Source organism: Vidua macroura, chromosome 3, assembly GCF_024509145.1.
Source record: "Vidua macroura isolate BioBank_ID:100142 chromosome 3, ASM2450914v1, whole genome shotgun sequence".
In the NCBI taxonomy this organism is placed as follows: Eukaryota; Metazoa; Chordata; class Aves; order Passeriformes; family Viduidae; genus Vidua; species Vidua macroura.
Genome location: NC_071573.1, coordinates 21,711,909 through 21,720,080, shown reverse-complemented (window position 1 = coordinate 21,720,080; position 8,172 = coordinate 21,711,909).

Sequence of the window (8,172 nt, the reverse complement as noted above, 5' to 3'; positions counted from 1 at the left end):
TCCTAGCCCTACATAGGACAGCCCTAAAATCACCCCATGTGCCTGAGAACATGCTCAAGAAAATCTTATTCACACATCATGTTTGGATAAAAGGGTTTTTTTTCCTCTAAGATAGTGAGACTGAGTGGAAATCTACCAGGGCTATTCTGTAACTTGCTTAAAAGCATTTAATCTGTGCTCAAGGTCCCATTCCAAGATAAGCAGGGGTGCCTTTACGGGAGCAAAGGCTGAGGCTGCAGCAGGGAGGAGGTGACCAGAGAAGCTCTCTGTACAGAGGACAAGGACTGCTAAAAGTTAATTGCACCTTGTAACACGAAACCAGTAAGATGGATATGCATGAGACTCTATGCATATGTATAAAAAAGTGGGAGATAAAAAAGGTTCGGGAATTCTCAGTGGCACACATGTCCTTCAAAGGGGGAATGATCCCCACATGCGCCCAGCGCTGCAATAAACATACCAGCTTTACAACTTTTACAAAGTTCTGAGTTTGATTCTTTTTCCTCAATTCAATATGATCAAATGAAATGCAATTGAAAAAAAAAAAAAAAAAAAAAAAAAAAAAAAAAAAAAAAGAAAAAAATTGGGAAATTTAGTGACTACAAGAAAATGGACCGGGATTACAGGAGTTGCAGTGGAAAGGACCAAAACGTGCCAAAGTAACCTCACAGATGTTGCAAAATCAGGGGGAAAAAATCAAGGAGGAAGAGACAACATTGAGGGGAAGATATGAATGCCATATGAATGGATACTGAAAAGAAAAAAAAAATCTTTGCCAAAGTGAAATCCCACTTAATGGGATGCCATGAAGTGCAGGGATATGGACCAAAGCATGCCAAATTGATCCCCATTGAAATCACATGATTTTGTTTCCTTTCAGGAAAGGAAATTAAATTTTGGAAACTGAAAAGAAGTTCTTACAAACACTCTGGAAAGGAGATATGAGCAAATGAAATGCTATTGAAAAAAAAAAAAAAAAGAAGAAAGAAAATTGGGACATTTCTTGTGAAAATTCTGGCATGGTATCACATAACCAGTTTAAGTTGGGAAGCAAAGTTAGGAAACACAGTTCTGACACCCAGGGCCATTCTAATAACCTATAATAGTACTGTACTGTAGGTTGGGAACACTGATGTAGTCTGTATCACAAACTGACTTTATTTCCGTGAGCTGCTTGCCAACTCTAAACAATGAACATTCTTTTCACATCTTGCTCATAGATGTACTCACCAGTTCATCCCTCTTGAGCCTGAACATCAATCTGAGAGCAGTAGCTGTTTATCTCAGTCATTCCTGATAGCTTTTGAAGAATTATATGGATCCATTTCTAATCTCATGTGATGCGATGTAGTTGACCTGTGAATTACGTACTATTCAGGTATATCTAGTGGATCTGTTGCTATTTTTTCTCTTCTTTCCTCTCACGTCCCATTAAAAAGGATAAATAAAACCCATTTATTTGATGTTTTACTTGCTACTGGGAAAGTTTTGCTTATTGAGCATTGCAGCTCATTTATCTGCAGTATCATTTAGTTTGAAGACTTCTTGCTTTGGGCTTGAGTTGATGCTGTGTAGGTGTATTTACAAGAAATTGAAGTTAGCCTTTTGAAGCTATTCACTTTTTGACAGATGATCTACAATGACAATGACAGGAAGCAGGACTCTGGCTGTGAAGGAGTGCTCAAGGGCAGGACTGCTCAACATGTGGGCAAGAAGGCTGCATTTGGCCCACAAGTGCATTGGTATGTTGCAGCTTGTGCTTATCCCCCAATCATGAATTGTAGTCCTGTGTCAGTAGGGCTCACCTGTGTACTCAGGACTTCCCTGGATTTTGGGGGATGGTGTTGCAGCAATCAGTTGCACAGACAGGCAGGACATGAAACTTGCGGTAGTTGGTTCTCAGGACTAGGTTTTTAAACAAGTCTTTATTTCTTACATTAGATCCCTAATGAATGGGTAACAGATTCATCTCCTGTCACTAGGCCTCTCGTTTTAAAAAAATATTTAAACTACCTTTGCAAAATGCAGCTGAGTAAAAATGAGATTGAAATTACCTCACCCTAACTAGCTGATCTATACACACACATGCGCGTTAGAAATGACACAGTGCACCCAGTGGGCATGTGAATTAATCTGCAGAGAAGCTGCACAGGGGGTCATAGACTTACATAAATTTCATAAGCTAAGCAAACCAAATTCCTGAAATATTTCACTGCAAACTGTTTTCCAATTTTTAATGGCAACTATGAGTCTACTCTAAACCTTCTTAATGTCTCCACACTGAAATTAGTGGAGATCAATCATACAAATGTCAAATAGGCCCCTTCACTTTTGATTTATGAGCACATTTATGGTTTGCATTAATGCTCTTGGCTGCAGAATCAGAGCAGAGGTTGAATGTTCAGTTGTCAATCCACCTTAGTCTTAGCCAAATTCTTTCCAACGTCACATTTTCACATGAGAACTCTCCCAGCCTTCACCAGTTGTCTGAATATGAGGGTTATGCTTTCATCCTTGATGTAAAACTTTTTGTTTGATTATGTCTTCTGTATCCAGTTGACCATGCCATCCGGATCATTCTGTATTATTGATCTTCAGTCTTCGTTCTTCACAACTCCTTAGGTTTTGTTGTATCTCCAAATATCATCATCCATTAGGCAGAGAGACACTGTTGTTTCCCCTTTGGAATGTTTGTTCTCACCACAGCTTCTGTACACAAGTTTGTTGAGGCAGCATAGCTCTGGTAAAAGCAGGATGTGCAAACAACAGAGACAAGGTTTCTGTTTGCTCAGGCTGCTTTGTGCTGGGCTGCAGCACATTGTTCCTGTGTCCTGGGGACTGGGTCAGCCTACTGGTGAGAGGCACGTGTGGTCCTGCGGGCTGGTCATCCAGGAGGAACTTTCTTTCTTTACATACACAGTGCTGCCACAGAACACACAGAGACAGCACTGTGGAGGCATCCAGCCTGGTTTCCAGAAAGCAATTTTTCAAGTCTGGATCCAAGGATCCTTCCTAAAGACTTGGCTCAGAAGGCTTTAAGAAATGGTACTTTTCTCCACTGAGAAGATAGACTCTCTGTCCACTTACATTGATATCTATGAGAGGTTCCTTAGGATACTCCTTCTGAATGCAGGATTGAGATCTAGCACCTGTACCTACAGATAGCAGCATGAACTGGGCACTTTCCCCAAGACTCAGATAATTCCACACTTCTTGCATATCCTTGGCAGACAGACATTCCTCTTCCCCAGAACTCTGAGTACTAACAGGAAAATCTGGACTGGCAAAATTGAATAGTGTCAATACCTTGAAACAATAGAGTATTAGAATAGAAATGCTAATGAGGTATCAAATATTCCTCCTCTTTTTGACCTTCTTGCTGTTAACTTAGTAACAGTCTTCCTGCAAACTATCAGTATCTAGTCTCACAGATAACAGTTTCACATAAACTGCTTAAAAATGGTTACAGATTTTTCCCCACATATTCCTGTAAAGCAGTATGCAGAGGATATTATGCATTTCTTATTTAGAGTTGGAATTGTTTCTTGTTCCCAAGAGTTTGGTTGTATAGTGATACCAGTAAGAGTATTGAATAAGCAAATATAAAATTTTCTATCCAAGAGAACACTAGGTCCATGCTGATAATATCCCTGTATTGAAACTTCATGTCTGAATTGCTGTTCTCTCTGGGGACCCCAACAATAATTTAGCTGTGACTTGGGTTACTTGTGTTAGTATCCTCTTGTACAGATTTTTTTTCCCTGTCACTTCCTTGGTAACGAGACATTCTAAGAATGGATTTTGAACTAATTCCAAACTACAGAACGACCAAATTACACCAGTATTGCCAGTAAATTGAGTATTTGCATTGCTTCTCTTTATATGTGAACCCTTGGCACCATCTAGTGTTTGAAAATGGAGACCAACTCTCACCTATTGAGTACAGAACATCACTGCAAAGAGCTTTCAGCCAAAATAAAAGCTAATGGTGCTCTGAACCATCACCTAATTAATATCACACAACTGTGTTTTTCCAGTTACCAAACACAAATATAGCAGACCGGCATACAGGAAAGACTTTCTATGCTTGTGATTTCCAGTCCCTTATCTCTCCCATGACATTACACTGGAACTAGTAGATCAAGTCAGTGTCAGAAAAGGACCTCTGCGTGCCCACTAATGGCAAATGCACAGTACTCTTCATGGAGGTAAGTATGATAGATAAATCTTCAAACACAGCCTGGATGGAGAAAATTATCTTCTGCTTCTTTTCTAGATTAGAGCTTTTCTGCAGCTTTTGACCCAACCAAAACAGCAGCCCTTCGCATTCCACATTTAGCTACTAATTATCCCTCGTTCCAGGGATTGATGTTTACCTTTCGGTTCTTGCATGAAGTTTGCCAGAAACAGAACCAAAGATACCTATAAATGTATGTATTAGTACATGTGCTACTCTGCAAAAATCTGCCAGCAAAACCTTTCTGTCAATAGTTTGCATTTCATGAGTTTGCTACCAAAGTATTTGTTTTAGTAAGATGAGTAAAGAGTGTATTGTTTTAGCATAGAATTCTATGGCTGCTAACAAAGCTGAGACACCACAGTCTCTGATTTCTGGTACCTTGGGGCCATTGCTTGCAGCAGCTGAGTGAAAAGATCTGTGTGAAAGGGAAAAATTGCTGTGACAGCAAATTTCACTTCCTTCTATGTGCTGTGAGAAATGTGGGCAGGCAAAAAAAAAAAAAAAATTACATCCCTTTGTCAGTTTATGCCAGGCCAATGAAAGCTGGGGAAAGGAGATACAATTTTTAACAAATAGCTTTGTCTTGTTCTTATGACTCCATGAATGTGACCCAGCCGCTGGTTATTGAGGTACTGCTAGGAATGGCTGGAAAAAGACAATCTGCTATAGCTAACTACAGCTAGAGACAGAGGATGTGTAGAAGACAGAAAACAGAGAGGATATTTAGCATTTAAACTAAATTCTATTGATTCTCATACATATAGTGAGTTTTGTTATGCATGGAACAGATTATGAATGCTTTTCTGGAAAAGTAATCAGCTTGACTAGAGAGTCTGGCCCATTATTAAGGAAATAATTGTGATTGCCTTTACATGGCAGTCAGATAATTTGACAGCTGGCCTAAGGCTGACCTAGTCACTCCTCACTGATCAATGGGAAGAGGCAGCGCATTCAGGAGATGATTCCTACCTCGTCTCTTAAGACATTTATTGTGTAACGGGGTGAATCCAGGGCTTGAAAGGTAGTTCTTTTTTTCCCAGACTATAGGTAAACCAAAAGGGGCTTACACATGACACCAGTTTGGATGTTAGGTGGGATGAACCCTCTACTAATTTGGAGGTGGAAGCAAGGTGAGAAGAAGCCCCCTGAAGAAAAGCACACCATTAGTGGTGTGGATTGCCTCCTATGGTCTTTCTTCAGCACATGGAGGATGAAAGGAATAGGCATGATAGTCTTGAGACCCGCTACCTGTAAGTATGTCAACTGACCTGCATGTGCTGGACATCTCTGTTCCCCCACTGCCCTCTACCCAGGGACTCCATTTACTTTTGTTTCAGTCCATTTTTATTGTATTAAATGATCTGATGAATACAAGGATCTACTCATAAAACCAGGGGCAGGAACAAGCCTTTCTCTGGGACTGATTGCACCCAGGTCCCTGTGCAAACTATTTGACAGCATTATCCTTGAACTGTGTCTAGTTGGGTTGTGGCTGGTGGATACAGGCCCTGAGGCCCTCTTCCCTCACAGCTGTCACAACATGATGTGATCTACCCACGATCCACTCTCATCTGTCCCTCAGAGCCAGCTCAAGACCCTTAAGCTGGGCTCACCACAGCACTCTCTGCAAGGAAGCACCCTGTGTTACGTGAGTCACTGACGTGGCAGGATTGCAAAAACCAACAATGTTCTGTGAAGTTTTAATAACAGGACCACACATAATTTTTGGGGTCTGTTTGGCACTGTGTTTTTCTTCCACATCTGGAACAGAGAGCCACATTTTGGGCACTGTGTTTTTAAAAGAATGAAAAACTAGAGAGAGCTGAGAGAAAAGTTGACAGGCAGTTCAGAAACCCTGAGCTGCGAGAAAGGATAGAAGGAATTTAGGCTGAAAAAAAAAGAGGAGACTGAGAAAGGGGAAATTATAGGAATCTGCTGAGTATGTTTTCAGTTTTCATGAAGCTGATTCAACTGGGTTGTGCTACTGCAGGTACAAAGTTAAGAAATTATTACCTTGTAATTGTTGTTGTTTGTAACCAGATTTGGATTAGCAATTACAAAAAATGTCAGGTTAGAAGGGCAATGAAGTAGCATGAGGGAATGCTGCTTATGATTACTGCAGTATCACCTTAACTGGCAGCTGTTAATAAATAAGCATCTGTCAAGAATAGTGTGATTGACATTCTGTGCTGATGCTGGAGAACGGAGTAAATGATACCAGAAAATCCCTTCCAGCTATAGATCTCTAGTCTTGTTAATGCTGTTAAACTTCAGGAAAACCTGTATTTACTTAGTTCAGATGGAGTGACAGCTACACATGACCTTTCCCATCAATTTAACAATATGCCTAGCCTTTTTTTCCCCCCCTAGAGAGGGCATGCCTTGCCTGCCTCTGGATGTGCAAATTGCAGTGTTGGCAGGAAGCCCCTTGTGTCCCTATGAACATGTGAGTACCTGTCTTGGACAATGACTGTGCTGCCTTTGTCCATCCATTTCTCACTTCTGTCCCAGATCACTGCACTCACTCTCATCAGAACAAAGGTAATCTGAGCTAATTCTGAAGTGTGCATTCATGCTCTGTTCTGTGTCATACACAGATCACAGCATGGGGTTTAGTAATTGTATTGCTTTGTCTCAGTAAAGAGACCGTAAGAACCAAATGCAGTTAAGCTATTTAAATGTTTGTATCACATGTATTTTTAAAGTACAGACCAATATAGAATGTAAGGTCCTGTGAAAGATACGTTCCTCACTGAACTATGTGTGCCATGTAGGAAGCACAGGGGCAGGAGTTTATACTTTATAATAAAGCGCTTAAGAAGTTCACCAGTTGCCCAGAAATCTGAAAGTCAAAAATTAGCTTTTTCTATCTGATGCAGAAACAGAAGAGAGGGGAAGGGGAGGAAATTACTAATGTTGAGTGTACATTAGCAAGAGGGGGATGCAACGGAGCCTTAAGAATGGAATATTTCATATGTTCCAATTATTTGCTTAACAAAGCTCTTTGCTAGAGAGACCATGCCTCCAACACAGAGTGTATCTATCAGAATTCAGTATTAAAAAGGATCTCATACTTCACTGCCTGAGGTATTTATAATTGTCAGTCATCCTGCAGATTTTACAGCTGATAGGAAAAAGAGAACAGTTTATTGCCTTACTGAGTCTTGAAGGTTTTATGTTCCCTCACTCATTAACCAATGACCTTGTCAGATAAGAGCTGAACAAAGGATAACATAGCAGTTCTAGAAGTCCTGCTGTACAGTATTTTAAACAGTAAGCTGTAATATTTAATAAACCAAATACACTGACTTCCAAGGGCAGGAGAGATAAATAACGGAATAGCTAGAAGTGCATGTGGTAGGATAGTTTCTTCTCTTTCTGTCATCTGTAAGGAATGTTCTCAAGACAAAAAACTTAGGATTCAACTGGAAAAATGGTAATTGTTTTCCACTCCTGTCATCAGGAAATTGAAGACAGAGCAAAGTGTTTAACTCCTTTTATCACAACCACAGATGTCTGTAGCATTTCCTGCACCCCTCATACCCCCAGATTGTTTGCTTAGTGTTTGCATTCAGGGAATTTAACACTTTAGGATAGGTATATGCACTGTACAGGCAATGTTCATGAGTGTAAAAAAAAACCCCAGAATTATTACCTAGGGTTGGCTGTAACTGCATATTACATTCTATACCCTTTATTTCAAGTTGACCACTCAACAAGATTATAGCTGGCAAAAAATTAAGACCAAGAGGGATGTATTCAAAGTTCAGGAGTATCTTTCCAGCTATAATAGTTCAGATTCTGGCAAATTCCATCAAATATTTCAAGGAAAGAGAAACTCCTTCCTGAAGTACACACTGTGGAAACACTGAGGTTCAGTTGTCTAATCAGAAGCATCGGTTGTCCTCTTACACACTAAGCAGACTCCAGCT